Source organism: Canis lupus, chromosome 11, assembly GCF_048164855.1.
Source record: "Canis lupus baileyi chromosome 11, mCanLup2.hap1, whole genome shotgun sequence".
Lineage (NCBI taxonomy): Eukaryota > Metazoa > Chordata > Mammalia > Carnivora > Canidae > Canis > Canis lupus.
Window position 1 is genome coordinate 68,282,842 of NC_132848.1, and position 27,208 is coordinate 68,310,049.

The 27,208-nt window shown below is 41.7% G+C and overlaps 3 long non-coding RNA genes across 3 annotated transcripts in view; 2 read left to right on the plus strand and 1 right to left on the minus strand.

Annotated features, from left to right (window-relative positions):
- Window positions 1-27,208, plus strand: part of LOC140600386 (uncharacterized) — a 343,896-nt gene that overhangs the window by 170,825 nt on the left and 145,863 nt on the right. The window lies entirely within an intron of this gene.
- LOC140600385 (uncharacterized) lies at window positions 46-16,480 on the plus strand. The gene is made up of 3 exons (XR_012003648.1): window positions 46-186; window positions 15,242-15,370; window positions 15,722-16,480. It is a non-coding gene; the product is annotated as an uncharacterized lncRNA (long non-coding RNA).
- On the minus strand, window positions 11,906-26,693 carry LOC140600387 (uncharacterized). Its single transcript, XR_012003650.1, has 3 exons — window positions 25,085-26,693; window positions 18,918-19,041; window positions 11,906-12,237 (listed from the first exon to the last, which is right to left on the minus strand). It is a non-coding gene; the product is annotated as an uncharacterized lncRNA (long non-coding RNA).

A 27,208-nucleotide genomic window follows, 5' to 3' on the forward strand; every position in this document is an offset into this window, starting at 1 on the left:
TTGTCGGGCCATGTAAGGCCTGAGAAATTGCCCTTATCTTTCAGAGGAGATCATAGACTTGCAAAGCTCGTAGAAGCTGGGTGTCAGTTGAGCGGGACTCTCAGCCAGGTGGTGATCATCTGTCCATGGAAGCCACCCGACTTTGCTCCAGATATGTTGTTTTATATCCAGTGATATATCAAAACTGTGAGTTTACCCAAGTTGAGAATGTAGATGAAATCCTGGTTTTATTCAGTGTGCCTCAACATCATGCCCACCCTGAAGAGGCAGAGGTCCAAGCCATGAGCACAGGTGTTGTGGTACGGCACATGATTGCATATGGCCAAAGATGGGTCCCCAAATTTCTTTCACCCTCATGTGAAGAAAGCTTGGATTTAAACTTGGAATGTGCTACTGAATAAGAAAGAGCCCTTGCTGCAAGAGTGGTGCTCTGTGAGTCGGCCGAAGACAAGGCTTCAGCCCCTGTTGATGGACTAGCTGAGCCCCCAGGAGCTCCTCCTTTCTGGCCCTTCAACACGCTCTTTGATTGTGTGGCCTGATCCTCCAGAGAATAATCAAGAAAAGGGCATCATAGACTGTTGTTCCAGTGAGGTGACATTCAAAACTGGAGGCCGTGACTTCACAGGCACAACTGGTGTCTTTGAGGGGGTCAGATCTTTAGTGCCTGCGGAATAGGAATGGCTGACATTTAAATGCCTCTGGCCCCTGATTTGGTGGTCAGTATGAGCCTGTGATCCAGGAGCCCTTCCAGTCATTAGACTGTTGGGTATACCAGCCAGAAGAAAACTGGTTCCAGTATCTCCTCACACACACACACACCCCACCCTTGGAAGGGGGAATAGCTCTAGAGAGGGAGAGGTTGGAATGAATTTGTTTGCCAGGTAGGCTTGGCCTGGAAGGAATACAAGGAGCTTCAGGAGGAGGAAATATTGAGGAGATTCCCTAAGGAGGGGGAAAGCGATTGCTTTGGCAGATTGGTCTAATTGAGACCTGTGGTCCCCAGCACAGGTGTGGTCCACCTTTAATATGACCCAGGGCGGGGCTGGACCTCAGAGGGAACTGGTCCCTAGGGAGCCCCTCAGGGCCGAATCTTTGGCAGGCTGCAGACTGCCACCCTCAGGAGAGACATGGATGTAGATTCTGTGAATGAACTATCCCATATGCCCCTGGCTACCGCAGGGTTCATCAGCAGCCACGTCGGATAGTTCACAGAAAAGCTGATGACTTCCCACCTCAAGAGCCTGACCCTACATAAGGCCAACTTTTCCTCTTGCGTTCTGCTAAATTGTCTATTTTACCAGACTTCAGTTTTGCAATTATTAACGATTTTCTTTCCAATCACCAGTTTCTCCCAATCTGTTAGCTTATCCCTTTAAGAGTCTCCCAATCTAATAGGTTATCCCTATTAGCATGTTAAAAACCATGATATCATCTCTTTAAAACAAAATAAAACTCCTTTCTCATCAAAATTTCCTAAAAAATCCTTCCTAAAATTAGTTTCTCACTTCTCGTTCTGTCTTCGAATTACCCAAGCATTCCACCACAACTATGAAAAGGCTGTCACTGGGATCAACAGTGACTTTTTATTAATAATCGGTTGTCCTCATTTTACTTTTAACCGTTTCTTTGACACGGTGGGCCACACTGTCTTGAAATCCTTTCTTCTCTAGATTACCCTAATCTCACATTCACGTGGTTTTCCTTCTGCCTTCCTGTTCTGTTCTTTTCATTCCTTTCAAATTCCAAACCTCTGTGTTGAATAGCCTGGGAGCTTTGTCCTTAGCCCTTTTCTCTTTTCACTGACCTCCTTGGTGATCTGATCAAGTCCCTGGAGTATAAATTCATGCCATTTCAAAATGAAATTCCTGACCTTCAGACTCCCATATGTGATGGTCTACTCAGTACCTCCATTTGAGTATCCACGAGACCTCTCAAAGTTAATGGCCAAGAAATGATCAGTTCTAAAGCTACTCCACCATCCCTACCCCTTGTCTTTTCCATCTTTGCTTGTTGGATTACCAAACTCCCTGTTGCTCAGGCTTAAAATCTTGGTTAATTCCTTTCTGTTGTCACTTCATCCACAGTAAGTCCCATCAGCTCCCTTTCAAGACATCTCCTGAATCAGAACATGGTTTATCATATCTGCTCCCATAATCCTGGTCCAAGGCACCCTCTGCCTAAATGATTGCAATGGTCTCCTCATTGGTCTCCCGCCTCTACTTTGCCCTCTGCTTTCCTCTCCTCTCCTCCTTTCACAGGGCAGCCAGGTATCTTCTAAAACATAAATCAGATGACATCATTCCTTTCTTTAAAATCCTTCCATGCCTTGCAATAGCCTCAAAGTCTATAATCCAAACTCCTTGCCATGGTTTAAAATCCTTTGCATCACCTGGTTTTGGCTTACCTCTCAATTTTTGTTTTGTCTTTGTATTTGGTATTTGTCCAGAAAGAATGTTTATGTTCTACTTGGAATTTTTTGCACCATTATATTTTAGGTGAATGTCTTGAAAATAGCACAGGCCTAGGTTTTTTTTCCTTTAAAAAGTCAATTTACTAAACACTATTAACGCTAATTTATTATAGAGGTACCTGGGTGGCTGAGTTGGTAAAGCATCTGCCTTTGTCTCAGGTCATGATCTCAAAGTCCTGGGATTGACCCCCACATCTGGCTCTCTGCTCAGCAAAGAGCCTGTTTTCTCTCTCTCTCTCTGCCTATGTACTCTCTCTTTGTCTCTCAAATGAAATCCTTTTTTTTTTTTTAATTTTTATTTATTTATGATAGTCACATACACACACACACACACAGAGAGAGAGAGAGAGAGAAGCAGAGGGAGAGAGAAGCAGAGGGAGAAGCAGGCTCTATGCACCAGGAGCCCAACATGGGATTCGATCCCGGGTCTCCAGGATCACGCCCTGGCCCAAAGGCAGGCGCTAAACCGCTGCGCCACCCAGGGATCCCTCAAATGAAATCCTTAAAAGAACTCTATTATATTTCTTACCGTTAACTATTTTTGGATTAATTTCTATAGTCTTATGTTTTGCTTTTTTTTAAAAGATTTTATTTATTTATTAGAGAGAAGCAGACTCCCTGCTGAGCAGGGAGCCTAAAGTGGGGCTCAATCCCAGTACCTTAAGATCATGACCTGAGCTAAAGGCAGACGCTTAACCTATGGAGCCACCTCGGTGCCCCTTACATTTTGCTGTTTAGTAGCTCAAATTTTTCTGTGCATGTTTTTCTTCTTTAAGTTATTTTTGTTTGTATCATCCCTCCACCATATTTGTGTCTGGCCACATTAACATGTTTCAAAAGTAAGTTTATTAAGGTAAATTTACTCTTTTTAGGGATACAATTCTATTAATTTTGATGATTGTAAACAGTTGTATAACCACCCCCACATTAAGATGTAGAGTATTTCTATTATCCTCAAAAGTTACCTCATGATCTTTTGTAGTCACTTCTCTTATTCATGTCCAGCCCTAGCTGTGATGGATCTATTTCCTGTACCTATAATTTTACTTATTCCAAAATGTCATTTAAATGGAATTATAGAGAATGTTGCCTTTGAGTCTGGCTTCTTGCACTTAGCGTATACATTTGTGACTCATACATGTTGCATCTGTCAGTAATAGTTCCCTCTTACTGCTGAGTAGGATTCCACTGTATAGGTGCAGTGCTGTTGTTTATGCATTCACCAGCTGATGGAAATCAGTTTGGGGTGATTATGAATGAGGCTGATATGAACATTTGCCTACAGATTTATATGTTCCCATGTTTTCCTTTCTCTTGGGTAAAAATCTAGGAATAAGATTGCTTGGTTGTGTAGTACATACAAGTTTAATAATATAAGAAGCTTCTAAACTCTTTTTTAAATTGGCTGTGCCATTTTGCATTCCCACCCTCAGTGAACCAGAAATTCCAATGCTCTGCCTCCTTGTCAGCACTTAGTAGTTTCAGGACTTAATTTTTTAGTCATTCTAATAGATACATAGTGTATTTTATTATGATTTTAATTTGTATATCCCTGATGATTAGTGATATTGAGCATCTTTTTGTGTTAATTGCTATCCCTGTATCTTTTGTGATAAAGTACATCTCACACATTTTGATGTACTATGTTTTTATTTAATTCAATTCTGGATATTTCTTAATTTCTCTTGTGACTTCCACTAAGAAGCATTAATTATTTAGAATATATTGTTTAATCTCCAAATATTTGGGAATTTTCTGAATTTCTTTTATGTATTGATTCTAGTTTAATTTCATTGTGGTCACAGAATGTATATTTTATAATTTCAATTATACGATTAAATTTGTTGAGGTTTGTTTTAATGGCCAGAGTATGGTTTATCTTGGTGAATGGTTTCCTGTTAACTTGAATATTTTTTCTGCTTCTTATATTTGAGGATTCATTTCTGCCATCAATCCTAGAAAATTCTCTCATCAAAAATTTATTCTCTCACACTTACTAGGATGACTATAATCAGAAAGTCTGACAATAGTATTGTCAAGGTTGTGGAGAATTGGAACCCTCATATACTGCTGTTCGGAATGTAAAATGGTGCAACCACTTTGGGAAACAGTTGGGCAGTTTCTCAAATGATTAACCATCGAGTTTCCACATGACTAAGAAATTCCACTCCTTAGTATATGCCCAACAGAAATGAAAACATGTCCACACAAAAACTTGTACATGAGTATTTATAGCATCATTATTCATAATAGCCAAAAATGAAAATAACGGAAATATCCATCAACTGATAAACAAGATGTGATAAAATCCAAACAATGGAATACTATCAGCTATAAAAAGGAATGAAATACTGATACATGATATGATGTGGAGAACATGTTAATCTATAGAGACAGAAAGCAGACTCGTTGCTTGGAGCTTGGGGTGGGGTAAAGTGGGGAGGTCATAGCTAAAGGTTGTGGGGCTTTTTCAAGTGATAAAAGCATTCTAAAATTGACTAAAATAGTTGCATATATTTTATGACTATATGAAAAAACATTGATTATATACTTTAAATAGGTGAATTGTATGGTGTGTGAGTTATATTTCAATAAAGCTGTTGAAGAAAATAATTCTCCTTCCTTTCTAGTCTCTCCTTCTGGGACTACACGTAGACGTAGTAGGAGTTGGTTACAACGTCCTACTGGTTACATCTTTATAAGAACACTATAATAATAGTTTAATATTTGAATTTAATTCATCATTGATATTTGTAATTCTGCAATTATCAGTAAAGTTTTTTATAGTATTTTTTAAAAACTAGGTACGCAAGGTTCACAAATTGCATTTGGTTATTCTGTCTTTTTAGACTTTTTTAATCTAAAAGAATCCACTCTTTTTATTGTTTTTTTGTGATATTGATCTTTTTGAATAATCCAGATCATTTGTTAATGGGAAATCATCCTTTGAGCATCTAAGTTAACTTATATATATTTTTTATTTTTCAAATTGATTATTTGAAATGCTTGTTCATTTTTTTCTGTTTCACTTTTAACTTGTTTAAATATTTTTTGCATAGTTATTTTATATTCTGTATTAGAAATGTCATCATCTGAAATTCTTAGGAGTCTAAATGTTTGTTTGTTGTTTCTGGTGGCTCTTACTGTAGCTTAATTCCTTAGGAATTTAGTAATTTTTAGTCTGGAGCTCCTATTTCACTGAAGTAGGATCCTGAGAGACCTAAAGAGAAGGTACATTCCTTTAAGAAAATTTGTATTTCCTTTTACAGGAATCTAAGGGGACAGATATAGGGCCATTTTAATTTAATTTCGCAGCTTGAGTTTTCCTTACTATCTAAGATAGAATAAATTTGAACCCCCGACTATTCTCCAAATGGAATTGCAATGGAGAGATAGAAGTTTTCACTATCACTGCTTTTTCTAGCCGTCCCCCCTCCCCACAGCCTATCCTTTCACTGAGGAATGGAGGCCTCATCATCGTCTCCCCATCTGTGTGCCCAATGTAGTCTGTTCCCCCATATGATCATTAATTCCCAAAGCCCTAGACTCCTAATAACATTTGCCCCAGGGCAGACCCAGCTTCCCCATTAGCTCACCACTCTGGTTTCAGTTCACTAGGCAGCTTTTCACCCATGTGGATCTACCTTACTTTCATGCAATTTCAGCTATGCATTAAAAAATATGTTGTAATTGATTCAGCACTAGGGGTTCTGCAGCAGGAGGATTTTCAGAGTAGCTGATCTGCCACACTGCTGGAAGCAAAAATTCCCTAACTCTGTGACCTCATCTCCCTTGAGTCTTCCCATTTTCCCTGGGCTCTGGCCACATTGGCCTTCTTTCTGTAACTCAAACATATAAAGCTCACAGATGTCTCAGAGCCTTTTCACCTGTTATTTGTTTTCCTTAAAAGGTTCTTTCCTTCAATTCACATGGTTGCACTTTATCACCATTCGGGTCTCAGCTTAAATGTCCCATCTTCAGATTCTTCCCTAATTACTCTGTTGCTTTCTCTCACCTTAGCTTAATATGTCTTCTGCATAGAACTTTCCAGAACCTAAAATAAGTTTATTGGTTTATGTTTTTATTTTCTAGAATGTAAACTATTTAAGGACAGGGAATCCTGTTCTGGGAAAGTGCTTGGCACATATAGACACTTTGAAAGTACGTATTTGTTGACTGGTTTGGTAATATCCCTTTTCTTTATCCTCTGCTAAGATACCTCCCTATGAGTTCTGTTAGCCTGGAAACTAGGGCCATGTTTGTAGTGACAATAGCCAGCCAACTATAGCAGGGTCACCATGGAAGGGCCATCCTGTGTATCACAAGGGGAAAATATTCAAACTGTGTGTATAAATATGTTGTACATGTAGAAAATGTGTGTACCTGTAACAACTCATACCCATGATTCCTTGAATCATCAAAAAAAAAAAAAAAAAAAACCCCAAACTATGATTTAACCTCTGCTTTGTCACCCCAGGGAAGCCTGAGAGAAGTGTTAGCATGGAGTGGTCTCTTCTTTTTTTGGCAGATTAATTTTTTTCAGGAATGTTACTTTTTTACTGTTGAGGTGTAATTGACATACAACATTATAAGGTATATGTTGGTTTGACCATTCTATACATTGTTGTGTGTACCACAGTGAGTGTAGTTCCCATCTGTCACCATATGACATTATTAGTCTTACTGACTATATATTCCTTATGCTATACTTTTCATCTTTGTGACTTATTTATTTTATAAGTAGAAATTTGTACTTTTTAATCCCCTTTATTTCACTCAGACCCCCATCTACCTCCCCTCTGGCAACTGTAAGTTCTCTGTATTTAAGTCTGTTTTTTGTTTGCTTATTCATTTTTGAGGTTGCACATATAAGTGAAATCGTGTGATATTTGTCTTTCTCTGACTTATTTTACTTAACATTATACTCTCTAGGTCCATTCATGTTGTTACCAATGGCAAGATCTCATTCTTTTTATGGCTTAGTGGTATTCCATTCTGTGTGTGTGTGTGTGTGTGTGTGTGTATGCCATTATATATATATGTGTGTGTGTATATATATATATATACACACCATGATATATACACACACTACTAAATACTATATATATACACACACACATATATACACACACACTACTAAATACTATTATATACACACACACACACACACACCACCTCTTCTTTATCCATTCATCTATGGATGGACACTTATGTTGATTCCATATCTTGGCTATTGTAAATAATGCTGCAATAATTATAGGGGTGCATATATCTTTGTGAATTCGTGTTTTTGTTTTCTTTGGATAAATACCCAGTAGAGGAATTATAGGATCATATAGTACTTTTATTTTTAATTTTTTGAGGAACTTCCATATTGTTTTCTGTAGTGGCTGCATCAGTTTGCGTTCCCACAAACAGTGCATAGGGTTTTCTTTTCTTTACATCCTCACTAACACTTGTTATATCTTGTCTTTTGATTCTAGGCATTCTGACTGGTGTGAGGTGATATTTCATTATGGTTTGAATTTGCATTTCCCTCATGATTAGTGATGTTGAGCATCTTTTCATGTGTCTATTGGCCACCTGTATGTTGATTTTGGGAAAATGACTATTCATGTCTTCTCCTTATTTTAAATTATTTGTTTGGTTTTTGGTGTTGAGCTGTATAAGTTCTTATTTTGGATAGTAACTCCTTATGGGATATATCTTTGCAAATATCTTATTCAGTTGCTTGCCTGTTTGTTTGTTGATCATTTCCATTGCTGTGTAGAAGCTTCCTATTTTGTTGTAGTACCAACCGTTTATTTTTGCTTTTGTTTCCCTTGCCTGAAAAGACATACCGTAAATATGTTTCTAAGGCCAGGGTCAAAGAGATTACTGCCTATATTCTCTTCTAGGATTTTTATGGTTTCAGGTCTTAGGTTTAGGTCTTTCATCCATTTTTAATTTATCTTTGTGTATGGTGTAAGAAAGTGGTCCAGTTTCATTCTTTTGCATGTTGCTGTCTGGTTTTCCGAGCACCATTTGTTGAAGAGACTGTCTTTTTCCCATTGGATATTCTTGAATGATCTCTTCTTTAATTCATAGTTCAGTGCCATTAGATAGTTTTTAAGAGCTCAGCAGCTATGGCTACTAGGGAATGTCCAAATTTTTACCAAAGCTCAGAACACTGGAAAGGGTCTTTCTGTTGTAGGCAAGCGATTAACTCACTTAGGGAAGTCTCATTGAAACTTAGAAGTTTGTTTTACTATGAACGAGTAAATGGTTCTCCTTCCTCTGAAAGTGCTAAATATTTTTTGCAGATACAATAAGTTGACCATCAAAAGATGACTTAAGTGCCCAAGAATTCTGAGTTAGGATAGATGTGTGACTCATATCTTATACAGGATGATACTAAAAATATTTAATGACCATCGTGGTGTGGGTGCTGGCCATAGCACGAGAGCAGAACGTCTCCTGCCCTGCCAGGTCAAGTTGGTGGGGAAGCATCAGTGAGTTCAAAGCAGCTGCTATTCAACAACTGATAATGGATGTGTTTCAATGTTTTAAAAACCAGTATGTATTAACCAAATATTAGCCTTGATATTATGGAATTATGGATGGTCTGAGCTTCTAAGGGCTTCAGAAATCATCTAGTCCTGAGGTTTTCATATGTATTCTTAAACTATGGAAACTTATATAGTTTATTTGTGAACTATTCTTAAGCTTTTTCAAAAAATGCCTTTTAGTCCCTTTTCTATACATTAGGATTGGTTTCATTGATGTATGATCATGAATTTTAGACGACTTAGCTGTTTATATCTCGTTCTCAGAAGCCTGTCTGCTTTCAAACGCCTTTTAAAAATGACTGGCTATGGAGAATTCTCTCTGCAGAGAATCTCCCATCTGTTAAGTGAACCACTACAATCTCCTTTCTATTTCCCCATTATGGATGAACATAAGCACAGCTAATCCAGAAGCTTCGATTTAGCCATAAGTTTCAGTTTAGTATAGCCTTCTGTTGCTTGAAGTCTTTTACCAGAACTGCACATAAATTCATGTGATGGCTATTCTCCTTTTTCCTTTCTCCTGACCACATGGGACAGAGGTTACTGTGATGCAGTGGAAAGAGCCTGACTTTTAGAGTCCAAAGACTTTTGGTAAAGACAAAAGAGGCCGTTCCTAGCAAGTACCTGTAATATATAGTAGTTGCTCAAAAGTGTTTGTTGAACCTGAGGTATAAATGGCCAGGGAAAGGTCAGCCAAGAGGAAATGAAAGAAGGCAGATGCTCTTAATAATTCACAACCTAAAAAATCAGACTCAGTACTCAGCATCCACCAACACTGAGTCTTTTGATGGAACCCACGGTATAGCAGCTATGCTGTTGATGCTGTGCGTGTTTTATCCAGATATAAAGTCCTGACATCTTTCCTGGGATCTTCCCAAAACGCTTAGGGTTCCAATTACAGGTTTTCCAAAAATTTGGCCAACACAAGGAATTGTTTGACAACCATTATCAAAGGGAAATAAAAATATTTTTTAAAAACCGGACCTCCAGTTAAAAAAAGAAAGTAACTTTTATTTCGAGTGTCAGGAGGAAATGGGGATAAATTTGGTATTTTGCAGCAGGAAAGAAACAATTAACAGAAATACTGCATTTGCACTAAGAGGAACAGCAGCTGAAGTTTGGGAGGGGGTGTGCTAAGAAAAGGGCAGGAAAGAAAAACTGTTTTACAAATGAGATTTCTTTAGCTTCCAGAAATAGAGAAAGTAGTTTACATACTCCTGCACATCTGTGTAGACTTGCAAAATGTGCTTTGCCTAATTCTTAGGTTGTACTGTTTGTGCTATTGGTATGCAAAAGACCAATGCCATTTTAATATTTATGATGTTAACAAACTCCTCCCGTCCCAGCCTCTGCTTATAATGGTGGATCAGGACAAGCACTAGAATTTCAAAGATGATTGAATTTAGAGTCAGAAGGGACACTAGATAACAACTCCAGGTCTTTGGAAGGGGAAAAAAAAATCTCTTTCCTAGCTTTAGCAGAAAATGCTTTTATTTTCTAGGCAATGTGAGTTAGGTGGCCACAAATCACACTGAAGTAAAAATTTCCTGTTGGAAATTCCAGAATTCTGTGTTGAACACTGGACTTAGTCAGATCCAAATATGATGCCAGGTTATCTTACGTATGTTCTGCAGAAGGAAAAGAACCTCCTTCCAGATGGAATGTCCCGCCCAGATTTTCCCACATTGTTTTCGATATTATTGCTTTCCTCAATGGTTTCAATAGTGGCACAGTTTCAAGATTTTATCCCCTACTCCACCTCCCCCCAGGATGTGTTGATTGCACTCCATGTTCAATTATTCGTGTACATTCATCTGTTTAGCTCCTGCTCAGCACACAGCTCTTCGCTCTACATCTTTCCTATGGATCTTAAAAACCCTTTCCCTTGACCCACAGTCTCTGTAGCAGCAAAGCTCAGTTGCTGGGCCTCTGCGGCTGTGCACCCCATAGCCCTTTGTGGGGATGACGTCTCCTGTGGTCCCTCCTGGCTCCCCCATCTCCATGACCATCTACCACCTGACTGGCTAGCCACCTCTCTAAATGTGGGATGATGCATCACCAAAGCTATCACTGTTCAAAAAGAGGGCATTGTTTGCTCTCTCTGAGTTTTTCTCTTATTTCTTGGGTGTAGCTAGAGCTCCTATTTCATTTTAAAATAACTTTTCTTAAAAAGGAACATATACTGATCCACTTAATGCATTTACCAGTTCATTTCACTTTTGATCCAACAATTATTTCTAACAATATAAGGAGCCTGTATTGGCTGCTCAGAAAGAAGTGTGTGTGCAGTGAAAGCTGTCTTTGGGAGTAAATAAAGAGCTGAGGATCTTAAGCTCTGTGACCGCACAGCCTCAGCTCACCACTTAGCAGCTCCAGGCTGGAGCTGAGGTTGGAGGAGATCAGACGCTTGGCCGCATGCTAGTTCGCACATGTTTCAGGGGTGCACATTTCCACAGGGCTCCTCTCTGACCCTGATGCCTTTTTTCTCTGTGATCCCCCTTAGTGCTTGATCTGGGAATTATTTGAAAATGAATGAGAATAGCAGCAAGGCAAGTAGGTGTTTCTTTTTCCTCCTTTCCCCTTCACTCTCTTGTTCTCTACTCCCTGTGTCTTCACTTTCTCTTCTGTCTCACTTCCCCCTCTGTTCAAAATGGAAAGCTCTGTGCTGCCGTGAAAGCCCCTTCCAGGAGGGCTGAGAGGGAGGCAGGGCATCAAGTGGGGAAGGTCATTCCCCAGGCCTCACATTCGCATAGAGCTCAAACTTAGAAGTTCCTTCCCCAGGGGGCTGAAGGAAGTGTGCTATGCCTTCATTTAAAAAAAAAAATCCTAATTATTTTGCAAAGGGAACAATTTACTTTGTGAAATACAAACATATACAATATGCGAAAGTTTTGTATTTCTTCTTTTCTTTAATATACTCCAAGCCCTTCCTCCCCCTAAAGAAAGGAAGGAAGACAGTAGGTAGGAAGGAAGGAGAGAAAGGAAGACATGGGCAGAGACCAGCCCTCCTCCACTCTGAGAGGTCGCGGTTGTGGAGTAATGGGAATGGGAACAAGGAAGGATTGGCTCACTCAGTGATCCTCTTGGCTCCACCATGACTGGCCTCGGACCTGGAAAATGCCCTTCTGTGAGCCTTGCCATGCTCAAGATTAAGGTGATAGACTGGAGGTCTTTATGATCTCCTCCAGAGGCAGCAACTTTCCATGATTCTGACAGACCCTTTGAAGAAGAGATGTGTTTAAAGTTAGGGCTTCACACTCCAGATTTTCATGGAAAAGGGAAAAAAAAGACCTGATGGTTTTTCGCTGCCTTCCCCTGGAGACCCTTCGAGAGAAAGCATTTGTCAAACATCACTTGGAGCAGCCAGGTTTAGCAACATGGCTAAGTCAGGCTACCAGGAGTGAAGCCAAGCACGGGATGGAGGACTTAACTAAATTCTCCAGCAGAGGCCTGGGAGACAAAGTCTTTTGAGAAGCATTGTCTGTATCAGGAATTGAAATGAGCTGGAGAGGCTGGTGAAAACAGGATTTCTCATGACAAATGCAGATGTGACCAGCAGGGGGTTTGCCTACAGGAAGAATACAGAAGGAGGTCCTCTGAGAGGCATCCATCATAGCCACAAATACTTCCTTAAAAGCTACCTTTAAATAATGGAAAATGCATGTTAATGTATGTAGACAATAGGAGCCTGGGACAGGCCTCCTATTGTACAGTATATGGGGCAATAACTGAGCCTCAGTGTCCACTGAGAGGCGAGAAGTCTGCAGAGACCAAAGCTTACTGTGAAATCCCGGCTGGCTTCTCATTATGTGCGTCACAGAAGTTGTGACTGAATAATTTCCCATTCCCCCTTACAGGTTTCCCAATTCCACACCTTTTGCACATTCAACCACATTCAACCGTTGCGGTTTCAGCATTCTAGTAAGCCTTTCTTGCCATTGACATGAGTTAGATGGCATGCCCTGGAATCCAGGATGTGGGAGGTGAGGAGGTCAGGCATGGGGTAAGGCAGTGGCTGGGTTGGTATCATCTGCAAAGCAAAACTTTGTGCAGCATATTCCAGTAGAGTTTTTATTGATGTTCTTCTAAATTAGGTTCCCTGTCTAGAAATCCACTCAAGACAAAATGTTGATGTTCCTGAGCAGGAATGACGATGTATCACTGTGATCACACTTAGGAGAGCGTCTTGCCTGCTGGAAATCATGAACTGCACCAGAAGATACTCTGTGTCCCTTATAAGGATGATGATTTAAGCATTCAGCCCTATTCCTTAAGCCAGCCAGTGCAGACAGAAGGAAAAACGATATTCACAGGTTTCACTTATCTGGGGCTTACTGTGTGGCAGCCACTTTGCTCCTCTCTCCCCCTCAAAGAACTCTCTGAAGCATACACAGTTATTCTCTCCATCAGGCAGGTGAGAGCACTAAAGGTCCTCATACAGCTGGTAGGACCAGAACCAGAGCTCAGAGCCTGGCCTGGCTGTAGAATACTTGCTCCAACCATCATGCGGTACCAGCCCCACTCTGAATTCTGCTACTCCTTAGAGGAGAAAAAAAAAAAAAAAAAAAAGATGAAAGAACAGAGGATTAGATTACCAGAGCCCAGGGTTGTAGCCGAGAACCCACCTGAAATTCTACCTCCAAGATATCTGACAAAGAAATAAAATGGCTCATTGGTCACTTAGAGTGGTTGAGTCCGTTCTCCAGGGAGTTTGTTTTTGAGAAGGATGCTCACCAGGCCATTGGCCACTCTGAGTGACACAATCAGTTTCCACTTGCCAGTCAGATTAACTGTCCCTGCTGAGCCTTCAGCGATATAATAGCTTCAGGAATCAGAAAAACATGTGGTCATCACCGATGCAGATTCAGGCCATGTGGAAGGAGAGTAGATAGGAGAAAGGAATTCTTGGGTAAAGGGCTGGTCTGGGTAGCCATCAAAGACTGGAATCTCTACCGTAAGGTCTTTAAGAAGGGGTAGGATACCATCTGTTTGGCATAAGACTGAAGGTTAGGGGTCAGGGACTCATATTTGTTTCCTTCCAGTTCTAGAATGTCTTATCAAAAGCCTCCCATTCGTGAAATCCCTTTGGAGGGTTTTAGTCTTCCTAACCACCTCTTTAAGGTGACACTCATTGTTCAAGAGCCACCAGTGCCTACATGTAACTACCTCATTCACTGTGACATTGTGTCGGCTACTTGCCTGAGTGTATTTCTGGTTTCACATAAAGAAGGTGCTGCAGGGCAGGGGCAATTTCCTAAATTCTTTTGTGGTCATTCTTCCCCAGTGCCTAACATTCATTCATTTAACAAATATTTACCGAAAGCCAACTCCGTGTCAGGCACTGAGTTTATAAAGCAGAATAAGGTTCAGCTCCAGTCATTAGAGAGCTTACATCTAAGACATATCGTAACTAAGTGGGATGCACTGATTAGCATTAAGTACGTGGAGCTCTTACGGAGGGTTGTTCTGTATTATGCACAGAGTAGATGCTCAATGAAATGTTTGTTAGATGAATGAAATACGTGCTTATAGGATACAAGTAATGAAAGATATGCCATCCTAAGGATTATTGTGGCAGAAAGTGTTCATTTCGGGTAGAGGACGAAAGGCTGTGTGTTCATATCCTACTTATCCTGTGCCTTATAGGATACTAAAATTGTAAGGCTAAAAGGACCTTTATGTCATTTAACTGGACCCCCAGATTTTTACCAAGGAGAAAACTAAGACCCAGAGAGTTTGGCTTGCCTCTGTATACGTCATCACAGCAGAAGCTGCATTCTCTCCTTCCTCGCCAGCTCTTTCTTTCCGACAGCAGCGTGAACTCAAAGGACCACAGGCTAATGCAGCATCCTTAATGACCCTAGTTATTGCCTTGATTGAGCTTTTCCTAATCAAAGCACAGCCCTTGTAGTAGGGAATTTCCAAAAAGCTGCCTGAGGCTGCTGATCAACAATTCATTTTTAGCATTTCTTTTTAAATCGCTCTAAGTCGTTGCACCTGGGTCACAGTGACAGCTGAGTAAGGGGGCTGAGCAGCAACGTTCAGGGCACCAGGTTGGTAAGCCCCTCTGCCATGTATATGCATGAGTTCTCCATTTGCATAAAGTGAAAAAGCATCGCTCCCATTAATCACCGCATTCATCTTAATAATTAGTGGCAATAATGTTGAAGAGCGGTGGTCTCCACATCGATCTCCGAGGCACCATGGGCTATTTCTGTTGCAGATGAATGATCATCAAGAGTGACAAGTTGATGTCTTTGGATCGACCACCCCAGTTCCACGTGCTTTACAGCCTGGCAGCTGGTCAGGAAGCTCCAGTGATCTGTGGGGCTAATGCTGTCCCTCTAACAAGGCCAGTAAAAAGGAGTGATGTGACACCTGGGAGGGGGCTTGAGAAAAAGTCCCTGACCACTTTAAGGGGCCCTCTTTCAGCCATATGCATAGTAAACTAGCCGTAACTGCAAAGCAAGAGGCTATTTGTCATAAAGATTATGACTCCATGGTTAAGCACTTGAAAGGCTACCACTTGCTCTCAGACCTTCTCCATAAAAGATTGGCTTGGGGTCTGTAATTTGCCAATACTTCTGGGTCAAGAGAAAGCCGTTTTAGATCAGAAATGTAATAGAATGTTTTAAGGCCAGTGGTACAGTGCCAGAAAGGATGGAAGTATTAATAATTTTCATGGTTTTTTTTTTTTTTAAAGGCCCTATCAGGTAAAAAAACAGAAGTCACAAAGGAATCCACTGGAAGATTTGAAGAGAAACTACAAAGGACTTCATTAATATAAAAGGGAAGATTAGTCAGAGAACAAAAGAATAAGGAAGGAGGCAGGGAATGGAGAGAGGGAAGGAATTATAATAATGTAAGACAGGGAGACTGGTGGGTGAAAACTAGGGAGGAATTAAAACAAAGACTCCTAGACTTTCTAGATCCACAGGATCTTCCTGCATATCCCTCCTTTGTGACAAGATGAAGACAAAGTGTGAGTGACAGGGAAATTCCAGTTTTAGATGTAAATTTATAAAAAGTAACAACAATTAAATTTCTCCTGAGGTCTGGGTTAGCCAAGCCAAAAGCACAGCATTAGGGTTGATTTGGGAGATTTGATAGTACTTTTTCTTCTGCTTTCTTAACTTATATTCACTAGTAAAGGTTTGAAACTACCTTTGTGAACTCTCATTCTGCTTTCATTAGAAAGTGGAGTTTATATTATCTACAAAAAGTTGATAAAAAGCTCCGGAAGGGAGTGCAGGTGTATCCAATGGCTATTTGTTTTCTTAGGGACTTTAAAAATATAGCTGTCCTTGGGGCACCTGGGTGGCTCAGTCAGTTAAGCATCTGCCTTTGGCTGGGGTCATGATCCAAGGGTCCTGGGATCGAGCCCCACGTTGGGTCCCTGCCCAGCGGGAGTCTGCTTCTCCCTCTGCGCCCCACTCTCCTCCCGCTCAGGTGTGCGTGCACTCTCTCTCTCTTTCAAAATAAATAAAATCTTTAAAAAAAATTATGTAACTGTCTTCTTCCCTCTCCCCAACGACATAACGTGAACTTCTGCATCCCCGCCCCTGCTTAGTGTGTCTCTGCACTTGCACGTCCTCTGTGCAAAGGTCAGCACATTGAGTTTGGTCAGCCTGTGCGCGGCCTACTCAACTTTGGAACAAGATATATGACTCAGAACTGAGCACTTTGAGAGTTGGTTTTTCTTGTTGCAGACCTTTTCCCTTCTTTGTAGCATTCTCTGGTTTTGGTATCTAGAGAGAGGCTCTGTTACAGCTCTGTGCTGGGCTTTGAGGGGAAAGGAAGGGTCCAACTGTAAAACATCTAATAAACGTGCGTGTGAATAAACACCAGGGCTGACACATCCTCCTAAGTGAGGTTCATGAAGATCGGGTCTTGCACAATCCCTTTGAACCAATTCTCATTTTCCTTGGAGATACAGGATGCTGAAAAGAAAGGGTTTCCTATCCACAGGTTTGGAAGCAGGTCAAGGATTCTGGGATATGAACAACAGCATTCTTCAAGATCCTTTACTGTGTGGTAGCAGGACGGAAAAGGAGGTATGCTAAGTGACAGCAGAACCTGGCATCTTTGACCCCAAGAATTACAGCGTCTGAGCCAACAAAGGAAGAAGACGATGGGGGTCCTTGGTCTGCCCATTCTGGTCTTGGAGTAGCTTGGCCTTCTTCAGCCAAAATGGCCTCATTGGTAGGGCGTGCGCCCGGCTTGCATCTTCTAGGTAAGCCGTGGACATTTTGCAAGGCTAGATTTTCCCTTCGTATCCTCCTGTCCAGTGTGTCTTGCTGAGCCTAGTTCCTTTCCCCTACCTCTCAGCGTCTGGAGTGTGCCCGGGTGTTTTTAATTGGATTCTCTGAAATGCATTTCTGACACTGATTTGGTTACATTATATTCCATTCTGTTATCAAACAAATTTGCTGTCAAACAAAAGATCAATGTTATTGTAATGTCCTACTTGATGGATTAAATAGGGTATTATTCAACTCTTATTAAACAATCAAGAAAAACACACTGGGACATGCTTTCATTCGCAGCTGCTAACAAATACATTGCATGTGATCTGTGATTAAGAAACAAAGCAGGAGCAGTTATTTTCAGATTAATTAAACAAACAAGTAGGATTTAGGGACCAGGATTTTTAAAACCCAGTACAGTTCTTTGAAACATATTTGGAAAAGGACATAATTTACTTTAACTACATGAGTGAACACTTAAGAATATAAAATCTTTCAGTGACGCAATTCTGGATTAATTGCCCGGAACTATCGCAGCGCCATAAACAAAACCGTTCTAGGGATGGACCTTTCAGAGGATTTTTTTTTTTTCCTTGTGAGTAAATGTCCATTTAGAGAGCTTTTCTAAATTTAGAAGCGATGTTCATCAATCATTTATAATAAGCGCCAAGTAACTCCACTCAGCTGCCTGCCCGAGATGCACCCCCCTTGTGCAGGGCGCTCCCCTCAGAGTGCTTGCATTGCTAGCCTGGCGTTCACTCCATTACCAGGGCCTGACCTTTGTGTTTCTCAGACTTTGCTCTCAAGATGCCCAGAGAAAGCAAATATTAAATCAGTAGAAATCTCTCTCTTATCTCAGCCTGCCTGGCTCTATATTATCTTTAGCCCCCCCACCCCCGCCCCCATCTCCCAGCTTTACATACAGTTGGCTACATTTTGGCTCCTTCTGTCTGATGCTGTTTCCGCTAATGGCTGAAGAAATGGAACATTACACCATTTAACGTGTGTGGGTCACATTAATCACAGAAAATTCTTTTAATGTCTCAGAAGTAACTGTCAAACTGGACATACTGAATCTATTTAAACTAAAGCATGCCATTTTTTATCTACAGTGATCTTTAATTCCCATAAAAGGGTCAAGAAAATGTGATTAAGTGACAGTTTTAAAATGTACTATAATATTAAATAGCTTGATTAAGTGACAACTATAAAATGTAATACAATATTAAGTATCTGGCTATGTCCCAAAAGAACTTTAAAGTATTTTTGAACGGTTTGGGAATTCACTAACCCATAATGGGTTACTAAAGAATTTTTTTGTGTGTGGGGACATAAAAATAGTTGAACTTAAAACACACTAAAAAAATACCCCCCAAACAACAACAAAAGCTCATAGCATTACAGATAAGTTAGAATTGTAGCCTCTCTTTGGAGCACCAAGGACTGGACTTTTGGCAATAAGGAATGATCGTTTTAGGATTCTGAATTTACCAGTGTTTGACTGGAATTGTAATGCCTGTAACACAAAGAATAGAATCAAAATAATTGTGACAGAGAGACCTCACAGCCATGTGGAAAGGCCACAAGCTAGTCAGTGACCTCTCAGGCTACCCCCCAAGGGGCTGATCATCACTCTCCTGGTGCCCAACTTACCTTAGATATTATAGCTTGGCTCTTGGCCGGAGGTGGGGGGTGGGCATAGTAGGAGACACCAGCTTGGCAGAGCTCAAGTCCTCCAGCTATCCAGTTCTCTCTAGTAAAGTAAGCCGTGGAGATGCTGAAACATAAGATGGGAACCACACAAGGATCCTTGCTATGTCTGGACTTTAATGGAGGCACTGTCTGGGGGAATGAAGGTGGAAGGGGACAGTTCTATATAACATCTAGGATAAAAATTTGGGCCAGGTGCCCAGGCCAAGTGAGTAAAGAAGTTTACACCGTTATTCAGACAGTTTAGTAACTCTTGGGCCCTGAATATTTGGTCATATCTCAGCCTGGGCTCCCCCAGAAAGCATACTTGAGTCAAAGGCTTCTGTGCTATGATGCTATTAGAGGATTCAACCCCAGGGAGCAGGAGGGGAAAGGAGAGTGAGGCAGAGAGAGCCAATATGAGGATGTCTTTTCCTGTTGGCTGCTACTGATAGCTTGATCTTGATCTTGATCCTGATCTTGCAGACTGTCCCCTGGGAAACCATCTGAGCTGCATAACCCTATAGTCCATCTGAGAGGAAAAGGGGAAAAGACTTTATCTGCCAGCCCCCATGGGTCAAATGTTTCCTCCATTGTACCTCAACTCATGACTACTGGTTGCATTTGGGTGGGTGCACGGCAGGCTCTTGAAGCATCCTGCACCTCTATAGCAACGGGGAATTCCCAGAGCAGGAGATGAGCTAGGTCAATGGCGCCCACGTGATGTCATTTGGAGCTCATGCAGAAGCTGGTCACTGCAGTGGTTTCTGGAACAAGGAAAGTCTGAAAGAGTCAGAAGTGGCCCATAGAAGGGTCCCTGTCCAGGTCAGAATCAGATAGAGGCAAGGCTTCTCTGCCTGTAGCCAGATTCACCAGAACATTTCCATATGTCACTACTGAAAGAATGTCAGTCGAGTTTTGAAGTGTCTTCCTGGCTTCTGTCCCAAGCTCCTCTCAGACTGCAGGGAGGTTCTGGGCTGGGCACCGTGGACAAGTATAGCCTGCTCCTCTAAAATTTAGCAAGTGGATATTAAGTTTTGATGATGCTTAGCAAGTGGCTCTGCCTAGAATCATGAACATAGGCCACATGCCCCTTAAGCATGTGTCCCATCGAGAACAGGGTTGATTCTGACTTTCAAGGACACTTCAAGAAAAAGATGGAAAACTGTGCTAGATATCACTGTGAGTCCCACAGTGACAGAGACGAATGGCCACGACACATTTATGTGGGCTCACTCTTTCTCAGGGTGATGATGAAGCTTCATCTGGAAGATTTGCTCATCGATCTAATAAATCAGCAAGGAAAGTTACCCTGATATTTACTCGGGACTTTCTTTCCTGTCTTCATTTCATTCCATTCCTCCAGTTGCTCACCCTCATACCAGGCTACATAAATCTCTTCTCCTTCTTCTGCCCCTTTGTCAACCATTAGCCTGCTCCCCCTCTGTCATTGTTTCACCAGACTGGAGATGTAACTCTTCTAATCTTCCCTGATAAATCAGGCTCTTGGAATCACTCCTTGTTGCTCCCTCAAACTCCCTGGAGCTGGGATATAGGGCTCTGAGCGCCTGGTGCAGACGTTTCTTTTATAATGGGCCCTGAAAGGTTGTCAGCTGCAGATAATTAGGATCTCACTTCCCGCCATCGAGCTGCATATATCTTCCATGCAAAGAACCCCCATCACCTTCAAAAGAATTAACACATGCAGAGGAGATATATGAGGGGGCTGGGTGACCCGAGGATGTGGCCATCTCTTCTGAAGGCCAGAACAGCTTCATGTTTCCTGTGAGAGAGAAGAACTTTCTCTCAGGAAAACCTGACCCTTCTCACACTGTTTTACGGTAAAAATCTCATGCCTTGAATCTGGATTGCGCAACACAAACTAGTGAGCAGAGTATCTTTGAAAAGAAATTATTTTGTTAATACTACTGTGCCTTTATGCTCTATCTTACTCTCCCTCCCACCCCCCGCAACCCCCATTGAACTAAAATTTAGTCTTGTCATGAGAACTCAAGTATATTTTGTGCGTAGTTTTTATGTTCTGACTGATGATAACTGGCCCACATCACGGTTAGACTTACTGTTCAATTTTTCTTTAAGAGTTGCTGAGAAGTATCAGGGATGTAGTTTTAGGAAAACTGGGTGGGCCGTCAAATGGATATGACATCAGAACACAGTGTTGGTCCCACATGCAGCCTGGCACAGGGAAAATTCTTCTCAGCAAATGATCCATGAGACCTCGGGGCCTACCATGTTTAGAGGTAGGTTATTATTCCGAGGGGAGGGAGAAATCAAATAGGGTGGGTCTGAGACTCTCTTCCCCACACTTCTATCAGAGCAGATTTATTTTTGTCTGCTATATATTCAGATTCCATGTAATTTTGTATTTTTAAAAAGATGGAATTAAGTTTGAAACCTTCTGGTTCCATCACCTTGTCGGTGAGGAAAGAGCCCCAGAAATGTTAAGGTCACATAGCTTGTTATGCTGTAAGTGAAAGGGAGAGTATAGGATCTCCAGTCCCTGGGTTTTTCATCTTTCCCTACCACTGTGCCGTATCATAATCTTCATAATGTTCCTGAGTATTGTATTGGGATCATTAGGAAATAGACAGGCCTATATATTCCTAGGCTAATGCTGATGATAAAGTACTATTCTTGGTCTGAGGTGCTCTCACTGACCTGTGCATTTGGAGTAATTTTTCTGGTGGTGGGGACAGATGTGCACTGAGTCACCCTCAAATTGCCATCATCCGAGAAATGATTGGTGAGTCTCAGGGGTGTGATCTTTGACCATGAATCTCGGCAAAAGGAACTAATGCCTTGGGGGAGAAAGCACAACTTGGCCTAAGCCTCATCAGAGTCACTACTGGGGCTAACTGTAGAATTTTAGAGCTAGACTGGGCCACAGCCATCCTCTAGCCAAACCCATCCCTTTTAAAGGGGAGGACGATGAGTCCCAGAAAAGCCAATTTTCCCACAGGAAAGAGGAGCGAGTTTAGGACTGGTGGGCCATAGGCATTGATTCTTATAGGTATTGATTCTTGTTTCTTGGCTGGAAGGAGCTGGAGCTTGATTTGCCTGTTGCCTTTTTTCCCTTTCCACTGGGACTAGTCCAAGACAGTGATGTGGGTAAAGGTGTCTGCTCTGCAGACTAAAACTCCCTTGGGGCCAGCAGATGGGGGAGAGAGGGAGGGGCAGGTGGGAAGTTACCAAGTCTGTTTGCCTCTCAGCCCAGTCTGTGCCCCTCCATGGGTCCACAATTAAAAATGGCGGTCCGGCCTCAACATGTTAACTTGTTTTTCTTATTTGATTCAGAACTTGGGTGAGGAAGAGTCTCAACATCCTACTTTCTGGAACTTATATTGCCATCAGTCCGCTGGCTGGCATCTCCATGAATCTAAACTAACTTCCCTGTGGAGAATGGAGCCAGCTGGAATCATTCTTAATAAGAAGCCCAGTGGTTGGCATCATCTGTTGAAATGGGTGAAGACCAAAGTTATAGTGGGTTTTGACCGAGATTCTTTTTCTGAGCAGGGTTTTTCAAAACATTTCTTAAGAGCAAAACTTGAAACAAATGGGAGGCCTTGTTCCCACCAGGACTTAAAATACCAACATATGTATCAAGAATCTATTCAATTTGATAAGTCAGTTCAAAGTGACCAGGAAATAGCAACAAGAAGCCAGGCGTGGAAACCAGCATTTGGTGTTTGGAGAACATTAAATACCATCTGTACATGGGTTGTTCAAGTCCTCAAGTTCTAAAACCTTTCTCCTCCCCTTCTGTTTTTTCTTTCTTGTCAGACATTCATTTATTTTTAGAGATTCAGAGGGCTTTCTCTGATTAGGTAAAGGTGTCACACACACACACACACACACACACACACACACAACCCAAACAACAAAACACAAAAGCAAAAAGTGGGCCTACATAATAAGAAAACATCTTGGCTGAAGTTTGGGTGGACAAGGGAGGGAAGCTGTGGAGAGCATGAGAAGAGAGAGTTGTAATTAGGCTGAAAGCCATACTACTGTGGAAAGAAAGTAACTTCTTATTGAGAAAGGTAATGGTTTTAAATAAGTTTCCTCTACTGGAAGGATACTAATAACCTCCGCATCACTGAGTTGATGTCAGGATAACCTGAAGTAGTTATGGCTAACACATCACGTACCAGAAAGTGCTATGAAAATGTAACACAGGATTAAGAGAAGTTGTTCAAAACCCTAAAGACACCATGGCTTCCTGAAGGAGTAGATGATAGATGTTGGCATGTTATAGGATATATATTCTGTGAACTGATTCACCCGAGTCGTGTTGGTCTGCTTTCGTCTTTGTAACTCCATGGGAGATAAAAAGCATGAATACAGCTCACTCTGAGGGTAGGCACCACCTCCGAGTGGTTGTTACCTAGAAAAGTAAACTTACTGAAAAGCAAACAATGTATCTGCCACTCGTTGCAGAGTGCCCAGCCTTCCACCATCCTGAGTGTCCCCTTTGGCCCCTGAAGGTGGGAAGGGCTCCCTGTAAAAGGGGATGGCGGAAGGTTGCAGGACCTGTGGCACTGAGGTTTCTGCCCAACCGAGGAAAAACCTAAAGAAACAGCTGAATGATAGGAAATGAGTGTGGGAGATCTCACCTAGCTTGGTATCCACCTTCGATCAGAGGCCTTAGATTCTTGCTTATAGACTAGCTGGGTGTTTTTTTTTTTTAATTTTTATTTATTTATGATAGTCACAGAGAGAGAGAGAGAGAGGCAGAGACACAGGCAGAGGGAGAAGCAGGCTCCATGCACCGGGAGCCCGATGTGGGATTCAATCCCGGGTCTCCAGGATTGCGCCCTGGGCCAAAGGCAGGCGCCAAACCGCTGCGCCACCCAGGGATCCCCTGGGTGTTGGTTATAATTGAATTAAGTTATTAACATTTAACGAAGAGAGAGCATCTCTCAGAATTCAGGTGTTTACTTACTCCACAGATATTTCTTGAGCACCTAGTACTTGTTGATCCCTAGATAGGAATTAAGGGAGATATAGTTGTACAGGGGAACAAGAGCCCCATGGACTTCATTTCTTCAAAGGATGACAAGAAGGCAGGCACCATTTCAAACCGAAGCATGATTTGCTTCTCATAAACCCTAAAGCGAGCTGTTGTGGGGTTCTCCTTAAGTGGCATGATTCTGACATCCAAGGCAGGTTAGAATTTTTTACTTTTTGCCTGTTATCCCATTTAAGCTCTTTAAAAAAAAAAATCAAAGAAGATTGTTTACTTTCCAGTGCCATTTTAACTTGTTACTGGCAAGCATCTGGCCTGGGTGTTTTCCATTAGCATGAAAATTCAGGAGGCTACAGAAGAAAATACCTACAACTGAGCAGAGAGGGGGCCACTTCGTTTCCCACGTCAGACAATGTGTCTTCCATTTCTCTAGTGTAAATAAAATGATGATTCAAAGAATGTTCCCCATTAATGAGTATCTGATTTAGAATAAAATAAAATCCATGCTGGGAAGTTGATGAGCTTGATTTTGCTGAATTGCTTCTAGCATGCAACTCATATTTATTGGTCCTTTGCCTTTGACAAGTGTCACCAGTTCTCTGCTGTGCTTTCTGCTGCATGGAAAGGGAGAGGGCTTGCAGGTTGATTTTAGTTCCCTGTAACTGGAGGTGACATTTGAAAGCTCAAAGCTATTGAAAAGGTAGGTGATTATTAAAATGAAATGTGTTTCTGTTTTCCTGATTATGACCCCCCCTGGTCTTGCAATTTGCTGCCAAGCATGTTCCAAAGCTGGAACACAGGTGGTGATGTGTCTTCCCAGCTTCAGGAAAGTTTTAGATGATATTAACCACCTACTTGTTCACCTTTCCTAATTGTTTTCAACAGTAGACGTGCTGAAAAATTAAGATATGGGGAGAGAGAAATGGAAAGTTATCTACAGTGCCTTTAATGAAGGAAGAGGAGAAGGGGGGAGACAGAGACAGGGAGGGGGTAGGGAAGGAGAGAGAAAATAGCACACAATTAATCAGAAATAACACTTAAAAACAATTACTGTGGAAGAGTATTTCCCTGAAAAACAGTAGAGTCCAATCTGAGCACGTACTTCACTTGCATTAACTACGCATTAAAATTAGTGGCAATTTACCTCTGCACATTGTCTTTTGGTTCCTAGTTAGGTTCCAACTTGCTACGCCGATGTGCTTATCCAATGGAACAGCCAGATGTATAATGGAGGGCAGGAATCATGGTCAAGTGAGAAAACAGTTTGGCCTGAGATAGGTGATGGGTGGCCTGTGCACGTGCTGGGACCCATAATCATCAGGACACACAGTGCCTTCTGAAAGAGCAGATGGAAATGACCAGTTCACTCTCCTAACTGAGCTGGGGGCAATTAAAAGAGCAGGAGCTCTGTAGCATGTTTGCTGTGTGAAGTTTCTTTGCCTGTAGAAGTTTCTGTTTTCCCATCTATAAAGTGGATCTAACACCTATGTCAGACGAATGAATAAGTAGGATAATGTTTTTAAGCACTTAAAATAATTCCCGGCACACTGTGAGCACAAGGTGTAGAAAATTTGTACTCAGTTATAGGCTCCCTACAAGGGATATTTTAAAAATTCTGCCCTTTGGTATTTTCATCAACAGAGAATTCAGAAATTTAAATAGGGCAGATTCCACAAGGGAACGTGTTCTGTGACGTCATAGGCTGTGTCTGAGGGACAAACAAAAGAATTCATATCCCAGGCCTCCTGCCTTTATGGCTGTTGTTATTCTTATTCTCATGGGCTATTCATTTGGTGATTGATTTGTGTTCATAGATCTCAGACCCATCACCCCTTCCCAACCCTCCTGCAAAGCAGTGTGGTGTTAAGAGCTCCCCAGTCATGATCCCTTCTTCTGAATTGGGCAAGGTGTCCACAGAGCTAGGCCCTTCCCTGAAATGCACATGCGAGCTGGCCTGGCTAACTGCAGACCTAAAGAATGCGCATCTCTCCCTCCACGTTCAGGTGAGCGGTCTTTCTCATCCACGAGGATACAGTCAGATCCCTCCCTTAGACTCTTCTGCACATCTGGGTGGGAGTGTGGGGTCCTTTTGGTTTTCACGTGCGTCTCCCTGGACAGCTCAGCCCTCCCCGGCTCTATAGTGTGACTGTGCTGCAGACTGGGTCGAGAATCCCAGGAAAAGAACTTTAGGCTCCAGGAGGGAACTCGGGTACAACACAAGCTACCCCCTCCATGAAATTGGATCCATCTCTGCCCCTGTGGGGCCAAGTGGCAGTTGAACATGCTTATAAATGACATAAATCACTTGCAGAACCTCAAGAAACAATTAACTCGGGTTGAAAATAGCTGCTAAGGTTTCAGCTCCTTGTGTGCTTATGTTCCTTTGCTTCAGCTTTTAGTTTTGTAAAAGAGAGGATTAAGATTGTTTTGAGGGCCAAATTGCAAGGAAGGACCAGTCTTTAGCTGTGTGGCATCTGTTTCACATTCCATGCAATTTGAATACTCACAGGTTTGCATTCTTAAAATAATTGTATAATTATTTTAAAAAGGGTTAAGGAGTCCTTCTGAGACATCAGCCTGGCAGTGTAGAGTGGATCAGTTGGTTCCACATAGAGAAGGGAATAGATAGAGATAGATATGCAGATAGACAGATAGATGAAAGCCTGAAAAGAATCTTCTAGAAAGAAACCAGGCTTGCAACAAAGACTTTCTACGTCTCTTTAGATCCACCCACAGCCCTGTGGCTCCTTCACTTTATGTTCAGTGAGGCATCAATCACTCAGCCAATGTGGAACACAGGAAGAGCTCAGGAAAATGCTGAGGGCTGGAGAGTGTTTCATTTCATAAAGAACCATGCTAACAGCCACGGCCGCCGCCTTTTTTTTTTTTTAAAGAATAATTTTTGTTGTTTTTTTTAATTATAAAAACTAAGTTCATGGAAAAACATTTAGAAAATGCAAGAAATATTTTAAAACATTAAAATTATCTTTAGCTCAACTCCCTGACATTTTGATGTGTTTCTTTCCAGTGGGAAAGACCTCATACACCACTGCAGCAGGGGGGAGCCAGAAGTGGGTCAGAACTCTGGATGAAGTGCTTGAGGCTCCAGATCTGGAGGCCTGGCTTCTTGGTCAACCAGCAGAGACTTCCTAAGGCTGGAGCCTGAGAGGGTGCTCTGGTCTGTCCATTTCTTCATCCCGAGGAGGATGCTTAGAGCTGCATTCTTCCCACAGGCCCACTCCTGAAGTTCTGCAGCTCTTCATGAGCA